Source organism: Triticum aestivum, chromosome 2B (assembly GCF_018294505.1).
Source record: "Triticum aestivum cultivar Chinese Spring chromosome 2B, IWGSC CS RefSeq v2.1, whole genome shotgun sequence".
NCBI lineage: Eukaryota > Viridiplantae > Streptophyta > Magnoliopsida > Poales > Poaceae > Triticum > Triticum aestivum.
In genome coordinates this window covers 154,111,095-154,134,188 of record NC_057798.1, presented here as the reverse complement: position 1 = coordinate 154,134,188, position 23,094 = coordinate 154,111,095, and positions in this window count along the sequence as shown.

Genomic DNA, 23,094 nt, shown 5'->3' with positions numbered 1-23,094 from the left:
GACCGAGCTGGACTGCAAATGCATAATTCATCACATTAACACAATGAACTAAAGAGGTCGGATATATGAATGTGTCTGGACACTTACGATTTGGCCAGGGGCTTGTCCTTGGGCTCCCACTCCCAGCTACTGTCGGTGGCCGCTGCGGAGCTGTCCGGAAGGGAGGTTTTCCCCTTCTTGGACGCCTCGGCTTCCAGACGCATGGAGGTCGTCCTCTTCTTTATCCCCCCTGCAGGGGGAAATGGATTTCTTCTTCCTCCTCCTCTTCCTCGTCGTCCTCGGCGGCAGAGGAGTGAGCCTCGACTTCTTCGGATGTCACGTTCGAATTGCCCTTGAGGCAGATACCACCTCTGGTCCCCTTGGCCTTCTTCTTGGCCTTCTTCTCCGGCATCTGATAAGGCGCTGGAACCAGCATCTTCGTCAGAAGCGGGATTTCAGGGTCTTCGGGCAGTGGAGCCGGACAGTTAATCCGCTCCGCCATATCTGCTCAGGCCTGAAAAAATTGATAGGGAGGCTTAGATGCCTTCCTCGAGTATGCAAGTAAAGGGTATACCTTGAAAACATGAAAGAACTTACCGGACTAGCAGGGTGAGTTAAGTCATGCCTGCGATACTCGGTCATGTGCGGCGGCGCCTCGTTTGCCTTGAAGAGCACCTTCCAGATGACTTCGTGCATCATGCCGAAGAGCTCCAGTAGGGTATGGTGCTTGGCCGGATCGAACTCCCATAGATGGCAAGTCCAGCATTGGCACGGAAGGATCCGACGAACAAGCATCACCTGGATCATGTTAACGAGCTTGATTCTCTTGTTTATCATGTTCTGAATGCGTGTCTGGACCACCGTCAGCTCGTTCGGGGAAGACCAGGTCAGGCCTGTCTCTTGCCAGGAGGTGAGCCGCATCGGGACTCCGGACCGGAATGCGGGAGCCGTGGCCTAGTTGGTGCCGTGCAGCTTTGTGACATAGAACCACTTTGACTGCCACCCTTTGACAGTCTCCACAAAGGATCCTTCAGACCATGTGACATTGGGCATCTTACCCACCATGGCGCCTCCGCACTCTGCTTGTTGACCACTCACCACCTTCGGCTTCACATTGAAGGTCTTCAGCCATAGTCCAAAGTGAGGTGGGATGCGGAGGAAGGCCTCACACACGACAATAAATGCAGAGATATTGAGGATGGAGTTGGGGAGCAGATCGTGGAAGTCCAGCCCGTAGTAGAACATGAGTCCGCGGACAAATGGGTGGAGAGGGAATCCTAGCCTGCGGACGAAGTGTGAGATGAACATCATCCTCTCCTAGGGCTCCGAGGTGGGGACGATCTGTTCCTTGGTTGGAAGCCGATGGGCGATTTCCTTGGCCAAGTACCCGGCCTCGCGGAGCTTCATGATGTCCTTCTCCTTGATGGAGGAGGCCATCCACTTGCCTCCTGCTCCCGATCCAGACATGGTTGGAGTGCTTTTTTGGACGGAGAAGGCGAGAGATTGGGCACTGGAGCTCGAGAATGGATGGGCAGAGGAAGAAGAAGGTGTGGGTGAAAAAGGGTGAATCCTTATCCCATTATAAAGGCAGTAAATGTCATGCGCCTCCCCACTCGCCTTGAAAAATTGCCTATTCCCCAAGGGCCGTGCAGGTGGCATGGTTGTGTTACCCATGCCCGTATTGATGAGAATCCCACAATAAGGGGACATGATCTCTTCTTTGATGAGACGTGCCAATAAAATCGCACCTCGAAATATGAAGCGGCAAGCTAAAAAACGGTTCGAATAATGACCAGGCGGTGACGTGATGTCACACTACAAAAAGTTGTCAGCGGATTGAACTCATGGAATATTATACTCTCTACGGGTGTGTGTGGAACTTGTTTTGCAGAGCCGGACATGATTCTTGTGTTCGAATACTATTTTGGAGTATTCGGAGAAGGAACCCGCCTTGCAAAGCCAAAGACAATCTGCGCGCCAGACACCTCGTCATTGAAGCCTGGTTCAGGGGCTACTGAGGGAGTCCGGGATTAAGGAGTCCTCGGACGGCCGGACTATTAACATGGTCTGGAATGTTGGGTTATGAAGGTACAAGACAGAAGACTTCCTCCCGTGTCCGGATGGGACTCTTCTCTGCGTGGATGGCAAGATTGGTGATTCGGAGATGTAGATTCCTTTCTTTGTAACCGACTTTGTGTAACCCTAGTCCCCTCCTGTGTCTATATAAACCGGAGGGTTTAGTACATAGGGCGGAATCATAATCATAGGCTAGACTTCTAGGGTTTTAGCCATTACGATCTCTTAATACTCATATTCATCAAGATCAATCAAGCAGGAAGTAGGGATTACCTCCATAGAGAGGGCCCGAACCTGGCTAAACATCGTGTCCCCCGTCTCCTGTTACCATCACCTTAGACACACAGTTCGGGACCCCCTACCCGAGATCCGCCGGTTTTGACACCGACATGCGTCGCCCGAGCATGGCCCATATATGTTGGCTAGAGACCACGATTCTGCAGATAAAGTGCTAGTGAATTTAATAAGGGCAAACACAGATGAATATATCACATGTGTCGCCCCTGTGCGATGAGTCTGAACGTCAAAATTTTTGGTTCCAATTTCCCTGGTTACAGTGCTCATCCACGTCATTGCACAATTTGGGTACACAAAGGAGACTACAACACACCCACGCTTCTTAATCGAGCAAGTTCAGCAATTAAACAGAGCTAGATAGCCTAAACATTACTCTAACAAATTAAAGACCAGCGCTCTTAATTAAACAAAACAAAGAGTACTACTATGCGTGGTGCTCGTCGATCTCCGCCGCCTCCTCCATGTCCAGCTCGTGCCCGACGGTCTCCCGCGGAAGGAGCTCCATGGCATGCATCACACCATATTAGGCAAGCATCTCGCCATTCGCGTCCGCCATCTCATTGGAAAAGGCTGCCACGAGCTGGGCATGGGCGGCCACGATCTGGGCTTGGACGGGCTTCGTCGTTGCAAGGTATGCGGTGGAGGAATGGACAGCTGCTCGAACGCTCTCGGCGATTGCCAACTCTTCGGCCTGGGTTACCAACCGTTGTCAGAGAAGCTTCGTTCGATTTGTGCGGTGACCGCCACGAGGTGGGCGTGGGCGGCCTCGACATGGTCGTGAGCGGCCTCCATCAGGGCTAAGGCCGCCGTTGTGGAACGGACAGCTGCTGTACCGCTCTAGCTAGCTGCTATCCCCGAGGCAGATGTTGTTGCCGCCACATAAGAAGCAACAACGACCGTTTGGGCTGCCATGGCCGCCCGGTCGCAGATTGCACCCGCACTCAAGCATCTTGTTAGCACACGCATGGCGGCTACGACCGCACTCTCGCCAGAGTGGGCCGCCGAAGTTGCGCTCATGATGCGGGTCCACGTCCCCATCTTTCACCGACGATGATTGAATAGTGAAATGATATTTGGGGAGCGAGCTAGTGTGCTTGACACGCCGGCTGTGGACTGTAGCCGACACACCTTCTCGCGTAAGCCATAGGCGTACTATACACCGACGGTGCTCCAGGATATTTTGTACTGCATCTCAGACGGTTGTTGATAGTAAACTATGTGGGATCAACTTGATTTTTAATTTTGATTTGAATTACAAAATGGGGTCACAACGGGAATGGACGGTGTTTGAATTGCTAGACCTTTTATCTGCAGTGAACATGCAACTATATGTGTGTTGTAAAAAATCTGGAATTGTTCAGGGTTCCTTTGGACATTTTTATATGGCAACTTGGTTTTCTAGGCATTTCAGGTGCACAATTCAAAATTAAACCACATGGTCCATTCCATAAAAACGGGTTGCAAAATCAAATGTTTGTCCTTGGTTGCAAGCTTAGGTCACATGCAAGAAATGAGAATGAATGTCAAACACCTTGACACTGTCGTTGAGCCGCTAACATTGAGATACATGATTTTAACATTCTCGTAAATCGAAAATTTGTTTGAAATTCATGAAACTTGACAAGATATCATGGAATGGCAGTGACATGCCGTGGTAAAAATATTGTCACATTTGGGGCAGATGTGGGGTATAAGCTTCTCACAAACCAGAGCTTCTCTCACAACAAGCCTGATGGTTTCAGTAGGGTACATGCCACCTTGGGGGACGAAACGATATATGTTGCCCCTTCTTACTTTCGAAATGTTTCTCGTGTCAACATAGAACAACACAAGTGTTGTGTCAGCTGTTGTGATTTTTCGGGGTTCGTTTTGACATTTTCATGCATTAATTGCATTTTCAATGCATTTATGAGCACACTTCAAATTTGAACTACATTCACATGCTCTAACGCATATAAATTGGTTGAAAATTCAAATCTGTGTCCTTGGTTGCATGCTTAGGTCCCATGCAAGAAATGGGAATAAATATCAAACACGCTGCCACCATCACTCGGCCGCAAACATTGACATTCCTGATTTTTAAATTCTAGTAAATCCAAAACTCATCTGAAATTCATGAAACTTGGCATGCTATCATGGAGCAGCATCAACATGCCATGGTAAAATATTGTCCCATTTGGGGCAGGATTGGAGATATGCTTCTCACAAACCAAAGGCTCTCACAACAAGCCTGATGGTTTCAATAGGGTACGTCCCACCTTTGGGGACGAAACGATATCCACTCCCTCTTATAGCTTTCAAATTTTTTCTAATGTCAACATACAACAATATGTCGTGTCAATTTTTAGGATTTTTTGGGGTTCGTTTGGACATTTTTATGCATTAATTGCATTTTCAATGCATTTATGAGCACAATTCAAATTTGAACTACATGCACATGCTCTAATGCATATAAATTGGTTGAAAATTCAAATTTCTGTCCTTGGTTGTATGGTCCCATGCAAGAAATGGGAATGAATGTCAAACACCCTGCCACCGTCACTCAGCCACAAACATTGAGATTCTTGGTTTTTAAATTCTAGTAAATCCAAAACTTGTGTGAAATTCATGAAACTTGGCATGCTATCATGGAGCAACATCAACATGCCGTGGTAAAAATATTGTCCCATTTGGGGCAGCTTTGCGGATATGCTTCTCACAACCCAAAGGCTCTCACAACAAGCCTGATTGTTTCGGTAGGGTACGTCCCACCTTTGGGGACGAAACGATATCCGCTGCCTCTTATTGCTTTCAATTTTTTTGTAGTGTCAACATAGAACAATAGGAGTGTCGTGCCAATTTTTGGGATTTTTCGTGGCTCGTTTGGACATTTTTATGCATCAATTGCATTTTCAATGCATTTATGAGCACAATTCAAATTTTAACTACATGCACATGCTCTAATGCATATAAATTGTTGAAAATTCAAATTTGTGTCCTTGGTTGCATGCTTAGGTCCCATGCAAGAAATGGGAATGAATGTCAAACACCCTGCCACTATCACTCAGCTGCAAACATTGAGATTCCTGGTTTTTAAATTCTAGTAAATCCAAAACCCATCTGAAATTCATGAAACTTGGCATGCTATCATGGAGCAGCATCAACATGCCATGGTAGAAATATTGTCCCATTTGGGACAGGTTTGGGGATATGCTTCTCACAAACCAAAGGCTCTCACAACAAGCCTGATGGTTCCGGTAGGGTACGCCCCACCTTTGGGGATGAAACGATATCCGCTGCCTCTTATAGCTTTCAAAAAATTTCTAGTGTCAACATAGAACAATATGCCGTGTCAATTATTGGGATTTTTGGGGTTTGTTTGGACATTTTTATGCATTAATTGCATTTCCAATGCATTTATGAGCACAATTCAAATTTGAACTACATGCACATGCTCTAATGCATATAAGTTGGTTGAAAATTTAAATTTGTGTCCTTGGTTGCATGCTTAGGTCCCATGCAAGAAATGGGAATGAATGTCAAACACCCTGCAACCGTCACTCGGCCGCAAACGTTGAGATTCTTGGTTTTTAAATTCAAGTAAATCCAAACCTTGTTTGAAATTCATGAAACTTGGCATGCTATCATGGAGCAGCATCAACATGCCATGGTAAAAATATTGTCCCATTTGGGGAAATTTTGGGGATATGCTTCTCACAATCCAAAGGCTCTCACAACAAGCCTGATTGTTTCAGTAGGGTATGTCCCACCTGTGGGGACGAAATGATATCTGCTACCTCCTATTGCTTTCAAAATTTTTGTAGTGTCAACATAGAACAATAGGAGTGTCGTGTCAATTTTTGGGATTTTTCGTGGCTCGTTTGGACATTTTTATGCATCAATTGCGTTTTCAATGCATTTATGAGCAGAATTCAAATTTGAACTACATGCACATGCTCTAATGCATATAAATTGGTTGAAAATTTAAATCTGTGTCCTTGGTTGCATGCTTAGGTCCCATGCAAGAAATGGGAATGAATGTCAAACACCCTGCCACGATCACTCGGCCGCAAACATTGAGATTCCTGGTTTTTAAATTCTAGTAAATCCAAAACTCATCTGAAATTCATGAAATCTTGCATGCTATCATGGAGCAGCATCGACATGCCATGGTAAAAATATTGTCCCATTTGGGGCAGGTTTGGGGATGTGCTTCTCACAAACCAAAGGCTCTCACAACAAGCCTGATTGTTTCGGCAGGGTACATCCCACCTTTGGGGACGAAACGATATCCGCTGCCTCTTATTGCTTTCAAAATTTTTGTTAGTGTCAACATAGAACAATAGGAGTGTCGTGTCTATTTTTGGGATTTTTCGGGGCTCGTTTGGACATTTTTATGCATCAATTGCATTTTCAATGCATTTATGAGCACAATTCAAATTTGAACTACATGCACATGCTCTAATGCATATAAATTGGTTGAAAATTCAAATTTGTGTCCTTGGTTGCATGCTTAGGTCCCATGCAAGAAATGGGAATGAATGTCAAACACCCTGCCACCGTCACTTTGCCGCAAACATTGAGATTCCTGGTTTTTAAATTCTAGTAAATCCAAAACTCGTCTGAAATTCATGAAACTTGGCATGCTATCATGGAGCAGCATCAACATTTCGTGGTAAAAATATTGTGCCATTTGGGGCAGGTTTGGGGATATGCTTCTCACAACAAGCCTGATGGTTTCGGTAGGGAACGTCCCACCTTTGGGGACGAAACGATATCCGCTTCCTCTTATTGCTTTCAAAATTTTTCTAGTGTCAACATAAAAGAATAGGAGTGTTGTGTAAATTTTTGTGATTTTTCGGGGTTTGTTTGGACATTTTTATGCATTGATTGAGTTTTCGATGCATTTATGTGCATAATTCAAATTTGAACTACATGCACATGCTCTAATGCATATAAATTGGTTGAAAAAGCAAATCTTTGTCCTCGGTTGCATGCTTAGGTCCCATACAAGAAATGGGAATGAATGTCAAACACCCTACCACCATCACTCAGCCGCAAACATTGAGATTCCTGGTTTTTAAATTCTAGTAAATCCAAAACTCGTCTGAAATTCATGAAACTTGGCATGCTATCACGGAGCGGCATCGACATGCCGTGGTAATTTTTTAATCCCATTTGGCGCAGGTTTGGGTATAAGCTTCTCACAAACTAGAGCTTCTCACAACAAGCCTGATGGTTTCTGTAGGAATGTCCCACCTTCGGGGACGAAATGATATCCGCTGCCTCTTATTGCTTTCAAAATTTTTCTAGTGTCAACATAGAACAACAAGAGTGTTGTGTTAAATTTGCATTTTTTCGGGGTTCGTTTGGACATTTTTATACATTAACTGGGTTTTCTAGGCATTTTCTGTGCATAATTCAAATTTGAACTACATGCACATGCTCCAGTGCATATAAATTGGTTGAAAAATCAAATCTTTGTCCTTGGGTGCATGCTTAGGTCCCATGCAAGAAATGGGTATGAATTTCAAACACTAGGGCACTGTTGATTGCCGGCAAAATGTTGAGATACTTTGTTTTTAAATTCCAGCAAATCCAAAACTCGTCTGAAATTCATGAAACTTGGAATGCTATTATGGAATGGCACCCGACATGCTGTGGTATTTTTCATGTCCATTTCGAGAGAAGAAGCACTCAAATAACAGCCAACAAATGCATTTTCAAACAAATAGCTGTCGGCGTCCTAGACTTGGGGGTATCCAGTCCTGCCTGCCTGCAGCCCACCACATGGCTCTATCGACGGCCTGGCACGGCCCATCTTCAACACCAATGTGGCAAGACCCTCGCGACGGGCCAAGCCTTGCGAGGCGGACGATACCAAAACCCCTGAAGGAGTCGGCCTTGTAAGGAGGGCCCCTGAGGGGCGGAGAGATCTATGCAGCTACCTCATGAGGCTCAGCTGACGTGAGCCGTGACGACCAAGGGCAGGCGGGCGCCAGGCGGGTGCTAATCGCAGGTTTCCTCTTTGGTGCAAGGGAGGCAAGCCGCAGGCACGGAGTCCCAAGGAATCAGCCAAAGGTTTCCATTCTGGTGCAACAAGACCAAGACCGCCAGGACGGAGGTCATCACCGAGCCCACCACAGCGTAACGACCAGAGGCTTTTCGCAGGACTACTTTTTTCAGGATAGACTATACTACTTGTCCCCTTTCAAATCTCGCCGTTGTGGAATCCCTTCCTGCTCATATTTGGGAAGAGGACCAAGGCCATTATATATAGGACTTGGCCACCACCATAGAGGGGAACCAAAACCAGAGTAAGTAGAGCACCACACCAGCTCAAGAACACCTCATCTCCCGAGGCTTTTCATCCTTGTACTAGTTCATCCTTAGCCCCTCGAGGAAATCCACCACACCACACTGGATTAGGGTATTACACCACAACGATGGCCCGAACCAGTATAAATCTCTGTGTCTTTGTGTCTCTGTGACCTCTACACGCTAGGCTAGGGAGGATCGCGAGTAGGCAGGCTGGACAGGTTGAGATCTCCGCACGCACCCTAGAGTTCGAACTTCTCACGGGTTGCCGGATCCTGAAATCCAACATTTGGCGCGCCAGGTAGGGGTGCGTCAGATCCTCTCTTTCGTCCTTCGAGCCGCCTCCGATCCGACATCTCAATGGCTGACGCGCACAGGGCTTGCACCGAGCGTCGGGCCGCGGTCACCGCCCACATCACTCAGATGGCCCCGGCGGGTGACGGCTGTGCCCGCCGTGCTCCCTCTCCAGTGGCCGACACCACCATGGGCCCCGCCGACCACGAAGAGCAAGCTTCATCGCTACAGCCACCGGTGCACCATGACGGCCGCACCGCTACACCGTCCCTGACTCTAGGAGCTTCACCATCCCATGCGAACTGCGGCCAGGTGGACGCGCATGCCGCTCTGTTCATAGCGCAGGAGCTTCTTCGCTACCGCACGGCGGGTGATCTCTATGAGGAGTGGCTTGAGCGTATAGCCGAGCTCATCAGCGTCGCACATGGGGGCTCCGACGGGCCGGCTCACTCGCTGCCTCAGCAACCACCTGCAGCGGGCGACGTCGCGCACGGGGCTCCTCCTCCGCCTCTGGCCCGGGACGCCATCATCGAGCCAAGGCGTATGGCTCCACGGCGTGACCCAGAGAGCCCGGCGCCGGCTCGGGATGACGCGAGCTGCCAGGTGGTTCAATGTCCCCAAGGAGAGGTGCGCGTGCTTCCAGCGCCCCAGCACTAGGCTCATGAGCCGCCACAGGAGGTGGTGGTGCACGCGCACCAAGATTACATTCCACCCCCACGATGACCTCCGGTGGCCACGGCAGGATGCCATGCGTTCACTGCAGAGCTCCGCAACATCGTCTGGCCGAGCAAGTTCAAGCTTGACCTGCCTCCACGCTACGACGACACTGCAGACCCCGTCGAGTTCCTACAGCTCTATGAGCTGAGCATCAAGTCGGCCAACGGCGACGAGAAGATCATGGCAAACTGGTTCCCAATGGCCCTCAAGGATGGCGCGCATTCTTGGCTCCTGAACCTGACCGAGGGGTCGGTATCTTCCTAGGAGGAGATGCGCAGCCGCTTCATGCCAACTTCCAGGGCACCCGCGACCGTCCGCCTGCCGCGGGCGACCTGCGCCGCGTCAAGCAGCAGTCTGGAGAGACCCTGCATAAGTATATCCAGCGCTTCAACAAAGTCCGCCTCAAGATTCCCAAGGTATCTGACGAGGCCATCATCTCTGCGTTCATCGATGGCGTCCGCGATGTCAAGATGAAGGAGGAGCTCGCCATCCACGAGGACCTCTGCACTGCTCTGGAGATGTTCAACATGGCGAACAAGTGTGCGAGGGCTGAGGAGGGATGCCTCTCCCTCCTCGAGCTCCCTGATCCTGATCCAAAAGTCAAGAAGACCAAGACCAAGGACACGAAGCGCAAGGGGCCAGCCATGCTTGCGGCAGGGCTAGAGACCAAGCACGGCTGCGACCACCCCAAGTCATCCAAGGGCACGCGGTAGTCCTATGCCTTCCACAACATCTACAGCCACAACACCAGCGACTACCAGGAGCTCAGGGCCCTCCACGACGGGCGCCTCGGTCGACGCCCCGAGCACAACAATCGGGGCTACGGTCGCGGATGTGGCCGAGGTGGAGGACGCTGGGATGGACGCGACCGCCGTCAGGAGTGGTGCGGCCACCCTCATGAGGACCGCTGGCAGGACCAGCCTCGTGAGGACCGCTGGCAGGACCAACCTCGCGAGGGCAATTGGAGGGAGCAGCCTCGTGAGGAGTGCCCTCAAGGCAATGCAGCTTTGCCTCCTCTGCCTCCACCACCAAGAAGGAACGAAGATCACCACCAGGACGAGGGGGCTGGGGGCTACCAGGAGCCGCGGGCCATCGCCTGCATCTTGGGTGGCTCACAAGCCCCAGCTTCTCACCGTGTCTTCAAGCAGTTTGCCTGCGAGGTCAATGCAGCGCTCCCCACTCGCCCTCTCATGTGGTCCAAGTGGACCATCACCTTCGACTCCATAGACTGGCTCAAGTGCGCGGCCACCACTGGCGTGCTCCCCATGCTCTGCTCCCTCGTCATCAACAACGTGACCATCACCAAAACCCTCATTGATGGTGGAGCAGGGCTCAATGTTCTCTCCGTCCAGACGTTCGACAAACTCCAGGTGCCATACTACCAGCTGCACCACACCAAGCCATTCTCGGGAGTGACCGATGGATCAACACACCCGATCGGGCAGGTTCGCCTCCCAGTGACCTTCGGCGAGCGCAACAACTATTGTACCGAGCTCATTGACTTTGACGTTGCCGACATCCGCCTCCCCTACAACGCCATCCTTGGGTACCCAACACTAGCCAAGTTCATGGTGGCCACACACCATGGCTACAACGTCCTCAAGATGCCAGGAAGCGGCAACATCATCATGGTCTCCTATTAGGAGAAGGACGCGGTGTGCTCCCTCGAGCGCGCTTTCCAGGCTACCGCAGTTGAAAACCCAGAAGACGAAGATTGTGTCCTCCGTCCCAAGGTCGCCCCCAATACAAAGAAGCTGGAGCTGAGCCAGGGGTCTCGTGAGGAAGCATCACTCGTGGATGCAGTGCTGAGTCTCGTGTCTCCAAATGCGGCGCCTTCACCCATCGCACAGGAAGGTGCACCCGGCGCCCCTCTCAGGCTGGGCTCGGGGGCTCTCCTCTGGAGGGCCTTAGACCTAGCCCATGACGCAAGAGTGGTGCTCGGGCACCATGTGGAACCGCTCTTCAGAGTACGCTTTCGAGGAGAAGGCAACAGGCTGATGCACCAGGCGTCCAGGAGTTCATCAGCAAGGCAATCGAGGAGATTCGGGAAGGAAGGGTTCTGCAAGGTGATCATCGCCTGCCGCAAGGTAGTGCTCACTGCCCTAGAGAGGGTAAGAAGTTCCGTGTTTGCGTTGACATCCCTGGGCTCAACAGGGCCGCGTCTCGGCAGCTTATGTGGCCGTCTCGTGTCGGTCGATGCGAGGGACCGCCTCACAGCTACGTCCGTACGCCTTTCGGACTGGCGGGCGCGGCTAAGGCGTTCCAGCGCTGCATGAGGGACGCTCAGGCGGCTTGTAGAGCCAGGCACCAGGCGATCTTAGCGGAGATGGAGGAGCACCCTCAGGAGCCTTCCGGTCCCTCCGAGCCTCCCGAGGTTCGGCACCGGAGCGACTCATGAGGAGCGGCTTCAGCAGCACGCCTTTTTTGGCTACTTTAACAACTCTTTAACAACGGTACCAGGTGACATCTCTGTAGTTCATTTAGTTTGGGGGTGACCCTTGGGCTGCATCATCCCAGGCCGTGTGGGTCCGTCCCTACGGCGTGTATCGTTTTGCATTCACCAGGATTATCTAATCGTTTCTGTGAATTTATCTATGATTGTCACCTCGTGACCTCCGCCTCACGGCCTTGATGCGTCTGACTAACACCATTTCTGCACGACACACACATTGGCATGGCGCTTGTGCTCGGGTCTGTCCCTGCAATGCTGATAAACCTAGTGATCGAGCTCTGGTTCGCGGCCCGCTTCGCATACACCACCTTGCAGAGTCCTTGGTACCTCCGTCTCACGCCTGGGGCTCTTGGCCTCCTTTATCATTTAACTTGCAGGATCACCCTACAATGACCCAAGGGTCGTCCCAGACGACCACTGTCCAGCCTCGCGAGTCGCTTGCACATTAAAGGGGACCCTCCCAAGCATTGCATCTTGGGAGCTCCTACTGGCTCTCCAGCCCTCACCCCCTACCCTTGACCACGGCATCACGACCTGGCATACCAGTGGCGGTTGAGCTCGCTCGAGGGCCGGGTCCCGAGGATGTAGAGCACCTTGGCAAGCAAGGCAGGAGGGTGGCCAAGACGGGCTGCAACTGATGGCACCACAGGCGCGACGGCAAGCATTGCCTCTCCGATGGACTCAGACCGCAAAAGATAAGTCTCAGCTTGCTATGGCACCGGTTTCGCTCCACACGCCCCACCTCGTAGTTCCACTTGGGCAATTCAAGTCCCCTTTACGATCTTCTATACAGCTGCTTGCACGCCAAGGGGGACCTCGTGAGCATCACGTCTCATGAGCTCTTACAGGACCTTGGGCCACTCACCTGCTAGCCTTGACCACGGCATCGCGACCTGGCATACTAGTGACGGTCGAAGCCTGCCTGGGGACTGGGTCCTGCCGGCGTAGAGCGCCATGCTGTATAGGGAAAAGAAAAGGGAGGGACCAAGACGAACTGGAATACGTGCATCCATTACCAAGTCGAAAAGAACAGCGATACTATTGAATATATTTTGGTCCTTACAAGCCCCACGGGGGCTGAACTTCGTCTCACGCAGGAGGAATAACTACAGGGCCCTATGGTGTCGCTGACGACGCCGGGCGGCAGCCGCAACAGCACTCCGACCTCGACAGGAGCTCGATGGCACGTAGCTATCGTCGCTCGACTCCGGAGAATCGTTGGGCTCAGGAGAGTCACTGGATACCCAAAAGTCGTCGCTGCTGGACGAAGCGCTCAAGGGGGCGGCAGCATATCCAGCACCCATCACGGCATCCCTCAAGCTGTCTCCTCTGGGCAGCACTCCAGCCTCGTGCCCCGCTTGTTGAAGACCTTGAAGAACAAGGTGGCCGCACCGTCGTACTCGAAATGGATCGCCAGGGCTCCCTCCGCTAGGCAAGCCCGGGCAACCTCGCCCCACCCTCTCATCATAAAGACGTCTCCGGACGACACCACCTCGACCTCAGTCCCGGTGGCTAGGCTGCTGCACCCCGCGTGGTGCAGCCACAACTCTACCTGTCCCCTCGGAGGCAGTTCGCTGGCGAAGAACCACGGGAATCGGATCCAAGTATCGGGAGGCATCACCGCCCACACCACGAACTCGTGCGAGCTATCCTCAGCATGGGTCCATGGTGCGGCTGGCAGGGCAATGCCGGCCCTGCCATCTTTGCGAGGCACCGCTCGGCAGCGCACTCCTTCACCTTGCGCCCGGGCATATAAGGGGAGGGGGAAGCCAGGCGGAGGCCTCGATTGCCAAGGCCTGGCCACCTCTCGCCCCGCGCCAACATCATCATGGAGGTGGAGTCGCTTCTTCGGTGGGAGAGGGTCTGGCCCCTCCCTAGGATCCTTCCCCTTTTCTGCCACGGAGAACCTCCTGATCGGTGCCATGGGAGCAAAGTGAAGAGGAGGAGAAGTAAGCAGGAGCAAGACGAAAGAGAAATGGACAGGGGCTCCACCCGCTTTTATAGCCAGGAGAAGGTAAATCGTCAGCCTCCCACAATTTCTAGTAATGCTGATCCTTTCTGCATGCAGCATGCAGTTTTCAAGTCGAGCAGTTGCCGAGGCAGCATGGGGAAATGGAGTCACCCACGTCCAATCAATCGCCACGCGTCATGAAGGCCGCATGCGGTTAGGGCCTGCGGCGCTCCGTCCTTGCCCTCTGGCTTCACCTGGAAGCCAAGTCCGACCGCGCCTTGGGCCCGGGGGCTACTGTCAGCGTCCTGGACTTGGGGGTATCCAGTCCTGCCTGCCTGCGGCCCAGCAAGTGGCTCCGTCGACGGTCTGGTATGGCCCAGCTTCAACACCAATGCGGAAAGACCCTCGCGAGGGGCCAAGCCTCGCGACACGGACGATGCCAAGACCCTTGGAGGAGTCGGCCTCCTCAGGAGGGCTCCTGAGGGGCGGAGAGATCTATGCAGCTACCTCATGAGGCTCAGATGACGTGAGCCGTGACGACCAAGGACAGGCAGGCGCCAGGCGGGTGCAGAGCGCAGGTTTGCTCTTTGGTGCAAGGGAGGCAAGCCACAGGCCCAGAGTTTCGAGGAATCAACCAAAGGTTTCTATTATGGTGTAACGATACCAAGACTGCCAGGATGACAGGACGGAGGTCATCACCGAGCCCACCGCAGCGTCACGACCAGAGGCTTTTTGCAAGCGAAGACTACTTTTGTAAGGATGGACTGTACTACTTGTCCCCTTTCAAATCCCGCCATTGTGGAATCCCTTCCCTCTCATATTTGGGAAGAGGACCAAGGCCACTATATATAGGACTTAGCCACCACCATAGAGTGGAACCGAAACCAGAGCAAGTAGAGCACCACACCAGCTCAAGAACACCTCATGTCCTGAGGCTTGTTCATCCTTGTACTAGTTCATCCATAGCCCCTCGAGGCAATCCACCACACCACACTGGATTAGGGTATTACACCACAACAGTGGCCCGAACCTGTATAAATCTCTGTGTCTTTGTGTCTCTATGAGCTCTACGCGCTAGGCTAGGGAGGATCGCGAGTAGGCAGGCTAGGCAGGTTGAGATCTCTGCACGCACCGCAAAGTTCAAACCTCTCACGGGTTGCCGGATCCCAAAATCCGACAATAGCTGCCACTCTAACCTCGCAAAATTTTATATATTTCAAATCGTGTGTGTTATGTTAACCATTCACGTGACTCCATGTGTCTTCATTCTAATGGCTATAGGAGGTGCTGTGCGAACAACTGCTTAATAGAACGGGAGGCGTGTGAGTGCAGTCTGGTGCATAGGCTGACCGAGAGGCGTGCAAGCTGTCCTCCAATGCACAGGCTCACCGGGAAACATGCGAGCTATACGCTGCACAGGCTCACCGGGAATCGAGCCCTTTGACTTCCATGGACGCCCGCCTTCCTCTCCATTAATGGTGCCCGAGCCGCAGCTTAATACTGGCGGCCTTACTGTTCGCCTCTCATTCCCCGCCGTCCTGCAGACCTCCACCAATGCCATGGCGCAGAAGTATCATCTGCCACTAGTCTTCAAGTTTGGTGAAGTCGACTCCGAGCCGAAGGAGATAGAAAATAAGGAGGAATGGGGCCTCATGGACATGGCCCAGAACGAGTTGGCCGCGGCTGTTGTTGCTGATACGTCTCCAACATATCTATAATTTTTGATTGTTCCATGCTATTATATTACCTGTTTTGGATGTTTATTGGCTCTACTTTACACTTTTATACCATTTTTGGGACTAACCTACTAACCGGAGGCCGAGCCCGTATTGCTGTTTTTTTGCCTATTTCAGTATTTCGAAGAAAAGGAATATCAAACGGAGTCCAAACGGAATGAAACCTTTGGAAGCGATTTTTTGGAAAAAACGCAATCCAGAGGACTTGGAGTGCAAGTCAAGAAGCTGCCGAGGCGGCCACAAGGGAGGAGGGCGCCCCCCCTGCTGGGCGCGCCCCCTGTCTTGTGGGGTCCTCGGGCGTCCACCGACGTACTTCTTCCTCCTATATATACTTACGTACCCCGAAAACATCAGGGGCGGCCATGAAAAGCTATTTCCACCACCGTAACCTTATGTATCCGCGAGATCCCATCTTGGAGCCTTGGCCGGCGCTCCGCCGGAGGGGGAATCGACCATGGAGGGCTTCTACATCAACATCATAGCCCTTCCGATGGGTTGTGAGTAGTTTACCACAGACCTTCGGGTCCATAGTTATTAGCTAGATAGCTTCTTCTCTCTCTTTGGATCTCAATACCATGTTCTCCTTGATCTTCTAGGAGATCTATTCGATGTAACTCTTTTTGCGGTGTGTTTATCGAGATCCGATGAATTGTGGGTTTATGATCAAGTTTATCTATGAGAAATATTTGAATCTCCTCTGAATTCTTTTATGCATGATTGAGTTATCTTTGCAAGTCTCTTCGAATTATCAGTTTGGTCTGGCCTACTAGATTGATCTTTCTTGCAATGGGAGATGTGCTTAGCTTTGTGTTCAATCTTGTGTTGAGATTGAGAAATACTTGTGTTGAAGTTAGCAAGTCCTGTAGCATGCACATATGGTAAAAGTTATGTGACAAATTTGTTGCATGAGGTACTCTTTTGATTGTCTTCCTTACGAGTGGCAGTCGGGGATGACCGATGGTCTTTTCCTACCAATCTATCCCTCTAGGAGCATGCACAGTAGTACTTTGCTTCGAGGTCTAAGTAGACTTTTGCAATAAGTATATGAGGTCTTTATGACTAATGTGAGTGCATGGATATACGCACACTCACCCTTCCACTTTACTAGCCTCTATTATGCCGCGCAAATTTCGCCGGTATCATGCACCCATTATTTACCTTCCCCAAAACAACCACCATACCTACCTATTGTGGCATTTCCATAGCCATCCCGAGATATATTGCCATGCAACTTTCCATTGTTCCTTTATTATCACACGCTCCATCATTGTCATATTGCTCTTTGCATGATCATGTAGTTGACATCGTATTTGTGGCAAGGCCACCCTCATAATTTTCATACATGTCACTCTTGATTCATTGCATATCCCGGTACAACGCCAGAGGCATTCATATAGAGTCATATCTTGTTCTAAGTATTGAGTTGTAATTTTCGAGTTGTAAATTAATAAAAGTGTGATGATCATCATTATTAGAGCATTGTCCCAAGTGAGGAAAGGATGATGAAGACTACTCCCCCACAAGTCGGAAAGAGACTTCGGACTTTATAAAAATAAAAGAGGCCAAAGAAGCCCATAAAAAAGAGGCCAAAGAAGCCCACCAAAAAAAGAAAAAAAAGAAAAAAAGAAAAAGGATTTTTTTTTGAAATGAGAGAAAAAGAGAGAAGGGACAATTGCTACTATCTCTTTTCCACACTTGTGCTTCAAAATACAACCATGGTCTTCATGATAGAAAGTCTCTTATGTTGTCACTTCCATATACTAGTGGGGATTTTTCATTTTAGAACTTGGCTTGTATGTTCCAATGATGGGCTTCCTCAAAATGCCCTAGGTCTTCGTGAGCAAGCAAGTTGGATGCACACCCACTTAGTTTCTTTTGTTGAACTTTCATATATTTATAGCTCTAGTGCATTCGTTGCATGGCAATCCCTACTCACTCACATTGATATCTATTAATGGGCATCTCCATAGCCCGTTGATACGCCTAGTTGATGTGAGACTATCTTCTCCCTTTTTTTCCTCACAACCACCACCATTTACCACGATAGTGCTATGTCCATGGCTTACACTCATGTATTGTGTAAGAGTTGAAAAAAGCTGAAGCGCGTTAAAAAGTATGAACCAATTGCTTGGCTCGTCATCGGGGTTGTGCAAGATGGGAGTATTTTGTGTAATGAAAATGAAGCATGACCTAACTATATGATTTTGTAGGGATAAGCTTTCTTTGGCTATGCTATTTTGATAGGACATGATTATTTGTTAGTATGATTTGAGTATTATTATTTTTATGTTTTATAAGCTTTTATCTTGAATCATTTGGATCTGACAAATCATGCGACAATAAATAAAATTACATTGAGAATTATGCTAGGTAGCATTCCACATCAAAAATTTCTGTTTTTATCATTTACCTACTCAAGGACGAGCAGGAATTAAGCTTGGGGATGCTTGATACGTCTCCAACATATCTATAATTTTTTATTGTTCCATGCTATTATATTACCTGTTTTGGATGTTTATGGGCTTTAATTTATACTTTTATATCATTTTTGGGACTAACCTACTAACCGGAGGCCCAGCAAGTATTGCTTTTTTTTTGCCTATTTTAGTATTTCGAAGAAAAGGAATATCAAACGGAGTCCAAACGGAATGAAACCTTCGGGAGCGATCTTTTTGGAACAAACGCAATCCAGAGGACTTGGAGTGCAAGTCAAGAAGCTGCCAAGGCGGCCACCAGGGTGGAGGCCCCCCCCCCCCTGCTGGGCGCCCCCCAGTCTCGTGGGGCCCTCGGGCGTCTACCGACGTACTTCTTCCTCCTATATATACCTACGTACCCCGAAAACATTAGGGGCGACCATGAAAAGCTATTTCCACCACCGTAACCTTCTGTATCCAGGAGATCCCATCTTGGAGCCTACGCCGGTGCTCCGCCGGAGGGGGAATCGACCATCGAGGGCTTCTACATCAAAAGCATAGCCCTTCCGATGAGTTGTGAGTAGTTTACCACATACCTTCAGGTCAATAGTTATTAGCTAGATGGCTTCTTCTCTCTCTTTGGATCTCAATACCATGTTCTCCTCCTTCTAGGAGATCTATTTGATGTAACTCTTTTTGCGGTGTGTTTGTCGAGATCCGATGAATGGTGGGTTTATGATCAAGTTTATCTATGAGAAATATTTGAATCTCCTCTGAATTCTTTTATGTATGATTGAGTTATCTTTGCAAGTCTCTTCGAATTATCAGTTTGGTTTGGCCTACTAGATTGATCTTTCTTGCAATAGGAGAAGTGCTTAGCTTTGGGTTCATTCTTGCGGTGTCCTTTGCCAGTGACAGCAGGGGTAGCAAGGCACGTATTGTATTGCTGCCATCGAGTATAAAAAGATGGGGTTTATATCATATTGCATGAGTTTATCCCTCTACATCATGTCATCTTTCTTAAAGTGTTACTCTGTTTTTATGAACTTAATACTCTAGATGCATGCTGGATAGCGATCAATGTGTGGAGTAATAGTAGTATATGCAGGCAGGAGTCGGTCTACTTGTCACGGATGTGATGCCTATATACATGATCATGCCTAGATAATCTCATAATTATTCGCTTTTCTATCAATTTCTCGACAGTAATTTGTTCACCCACCGTAATACTTATGCTATCTTGAGAAAAGCCACTAGTGAAACCTATGGCCCCCGGGTCTATCTTTTATCATATAAGTTTGCTATTTACTTTTATTTGCATCTTTACGTTTCCAATCTATATCATAAAAATACCAAAAATATATTTATCTTATCATACTATCTCTATCAGATCTCACTTTCGCAAGTGGCCGTGAAGGGATTGACAACCCCTTTGTTGCGTTGGTTGTGAGTTGTTTGTTTGTTTGTGTAGGTGCGCGGGACTTGTGAGGAGCCTCCTACTGGATTGATACCTTGGTTCTCAAAAACCGAGGGAAATACTTACGCTACTATTGCTGCATCACCCTTTCCTCTTCAAGGAAAACCAACGCAAGCTCAAGACATAGCAGCTGCCCCCGCTCCCGTCCCATCTCCCATCCCCGCACCCGCGCCAGCGACCATCCCCGTAGCATTGACGGGCTAGTCGCCGAGCACTATCGCAGATCTGGAAGCCGCAGGCGTCACCGAGGTCTCCATGGACCTGCGCAAGCTCGTGTACATGCCAGCACCAGCGCCAGCGCCCGTCCCCGTGCGCATGCACGTGCGCACCCCTCCATCCACCCCGGCACTGGTCCCCGTGCGTTTGGCTACACCCGCCGCGCCCGTGCCCGTGCGCGCGCCCCTCAGCGGAATGGGACGCCACCGTCGACCGCTACCTCTCAGCACCGCCAGTTGCCGTCCTCCCGCGCCCCGCCCGTCGGTCACGCGATGACATGATGTTTGATTTACAAGTGAAGAACATTCTGAGCTGCCTTGAAGACTTCAACAACAGCGTCCCGGAGGACGACAACGACAAGGACGGCGCAGCACGCCACCTCCGCCACCGCCAGAAATAGTTTTTTTCTAGGGTTTATTATTGTATCTAGATCGCAAATGTTTTTTTAGAACACACGTATGCAAACCGGAAGCTTCCCTAGGAAGCCAAGGGAAAATGTGCCGAGCAGGATTTGTGTAGCTATTGATCACAAGCGTTTTAGATAGAACACCCGTATGCAAAGTGAGAGCAGGATTTGTGCATCTCTTCAATGCAAACGGTTGTTCTAGATGACCCATGTGCAACCACTTACAAACAATTTTGTAAGATTTGCATCTGTCATATTGGGTATGTTGCCATTTGTCAAACTTGAAAGATTGACATTTGTTGATCTAGTAACATTGCCATTTGTCAACCTTGTAACACTGCAATTTGTCAAAATATGCAGCTAAAAATCACTAGCACTATCTAATTTTTGCAACTAAAATTCAGTAATTAAGCATAGATTTCATTCATAGATTAAGCAGTCGAGCTTAATTTATACAAATAGTTCAACTCGACAGCTGGACTGACCGAACTTTTCCCCAATTGTTGCCAACCACATACTGAAATAGCTAGTTCTACTTTATATACTAGCTAATTTTAAGTACGTTGTATAGTTCCACCACATCTATAGTCAGATAAACTGAACAAAATAGCCCCTAAATACTACTACTACTACAGAGGGGCTTTGTACTACTTCCGGCAGCCTCTCCTCTGCCGAGCACGCTCAGTAAGAGGCAGAGGAGGAGGAGCCTACCGACGAGCTGACTGCTGCACCTTCAATGACATTTATGATCACATACCTGTTTGCCGCATATCACACACATATTGTTCAATTGAACCATTTCCATTGTGTTGTGCAATAAAGGCTGTAAAGAGGGATCTACAGCAGCAAGGACCAGCTTGCCTACCGATAGCTCATCTAACAGAACTCCCAAGTTAAGTGTGCTGAGGCTGGAGTAGTCATGAGATGGGTGACCGGATGGGAAGTGGACTCAATATTAACTAGTTGGATGGGCAACTTCAAAGGTTTATTATACACCTTTGTATTATAGACCTTTGTACTAACCCATCCCATCTAGTTAATATCGAGGTCTTTGTTTTGTAATTTTTGACATTTTTTGTTTTCTGAACACATATTGATTGGCTTGAAGAAGGTCTATCTCGTTACTTTTTGATAATTGTTTATACGCAAGCAACTAGTTTGCATTTTTTAAAGTTTTTGTACGAACAGAATCGCACACGAACTTACTATAGTAACCATCTGTGTTATAATTTCTCATCGCAAACAGTTCATCCGAGTGGGATGTTTGCTGCTGTCGGATATCGGGTTCCGGCAAAACCCTTAAGGTTCAAACTCTGGGGTGCGCACGAAGATCTTCTCCCTACCGATTCACGCCCAAAACCTCGCCGTGAATCTAAGCTAGCATGATGAATAACACAAGGGACACAAGATTTATACAGGTTCAGGCCACCATGGTGGTGTAATACCCTACTCCTGTGTGTGGTGTGGTGGATTGCCTCTTAGGCTGATGATGAATAGTACAGAGGAAGAACAACCTCGCGAGGGGTGTTCTTGTGGTGGTATGCGGATGAACCTCTCCCCTCTATCATGGTGGCTAGCCCTATATATATAGGCCCTGGTACTCTTCCCAAATATTGAGTGGGAAGGGAGCTAACACCGGCCATTTTGTAAGGGGACAGCTAGTACAAGCTATCCTGACTAAAGGTGGTCTTCGACTACCAAAGGTGCCAGTGATGACGCCGTCTTGGGCTCCATGGTGACCTCCATCCTGCCGTCCTGCTAATCTTGGTCTCGTTGCACCGATGTGGAAACCGTTGCTTGATGCCTCGCTACTCCACGCCTGCGCTTGCTCCCCTTGTACCAAAGAGGAAACGAGGACACTACGCCGGCTGGCGCCCGCCTAGTCTTGATCGGCATGGCTTGCGTCATGAGCACCTCGTGAGGTACTCCTTGCCTTGATCTCTCCGCCTCCTCGCGAGCCTTCCTGGTGACACTACAAAAAAATACACTTCTGTGATGATACGTGTTTGTCACAGTAGGTCACGCTTTCTGTCATGCATGTACATCCATGACAAATTTATGACAGAATCAAGATAGTCATACCTGTGCTGTCGTAGAAGTGTTCCATGACATTACCAAAATTATCATCACGGAAGTGTCCACTTCCATGACGATAAATCACGCGTCACAGAAGTGCTTTCGTCAAGGGTGACCGACACATGGCATCCACCGTAACGGAACGCTGTTAAGGTATTGGGTCAGGTTTTGGATCCGATAACCAGTTAACAACCCCGACCAATGGGGATTTTCCACGCGTAAAATCATCATTGGCTAGAGGAAACACGTGTCGGCTCACCGCTGGGACAGATGTCATCCGCTCATTGGACCGAAGGCGCCTATGATACGGCGACACATGGCACGGCCCAACAGAGGCCCATTCTTGTGAAAAGGCCGGCCCATTTGACTTGGTCAAAAGGTGGCGAGCCGGCCCATGGAAAGCCTGTTAACGACCTGTTTGCATATAGCCCATTTATAGCCCGCTAACCCAGGGCTCATTACGCCCTATCCGAATTAGGCCCAGTAGCGTCATCTGGGCCGTCCAATATGATTCCAGCCTGTTTTAACTTCCGGCCCATGTGTGGCCCATGACTTCTTTCGGCCCATATGAGGCCCTTTGTAACTCTTGGCCCATTAATGGCCCATGGTGAAACTGGCCCGTAATGAACAGTGTATCATGTTATACCCATTAACGGACCATTATTCCATTGGGCCGTTTCCAGCCCAAGTTGTCTTTCAGCCTTCT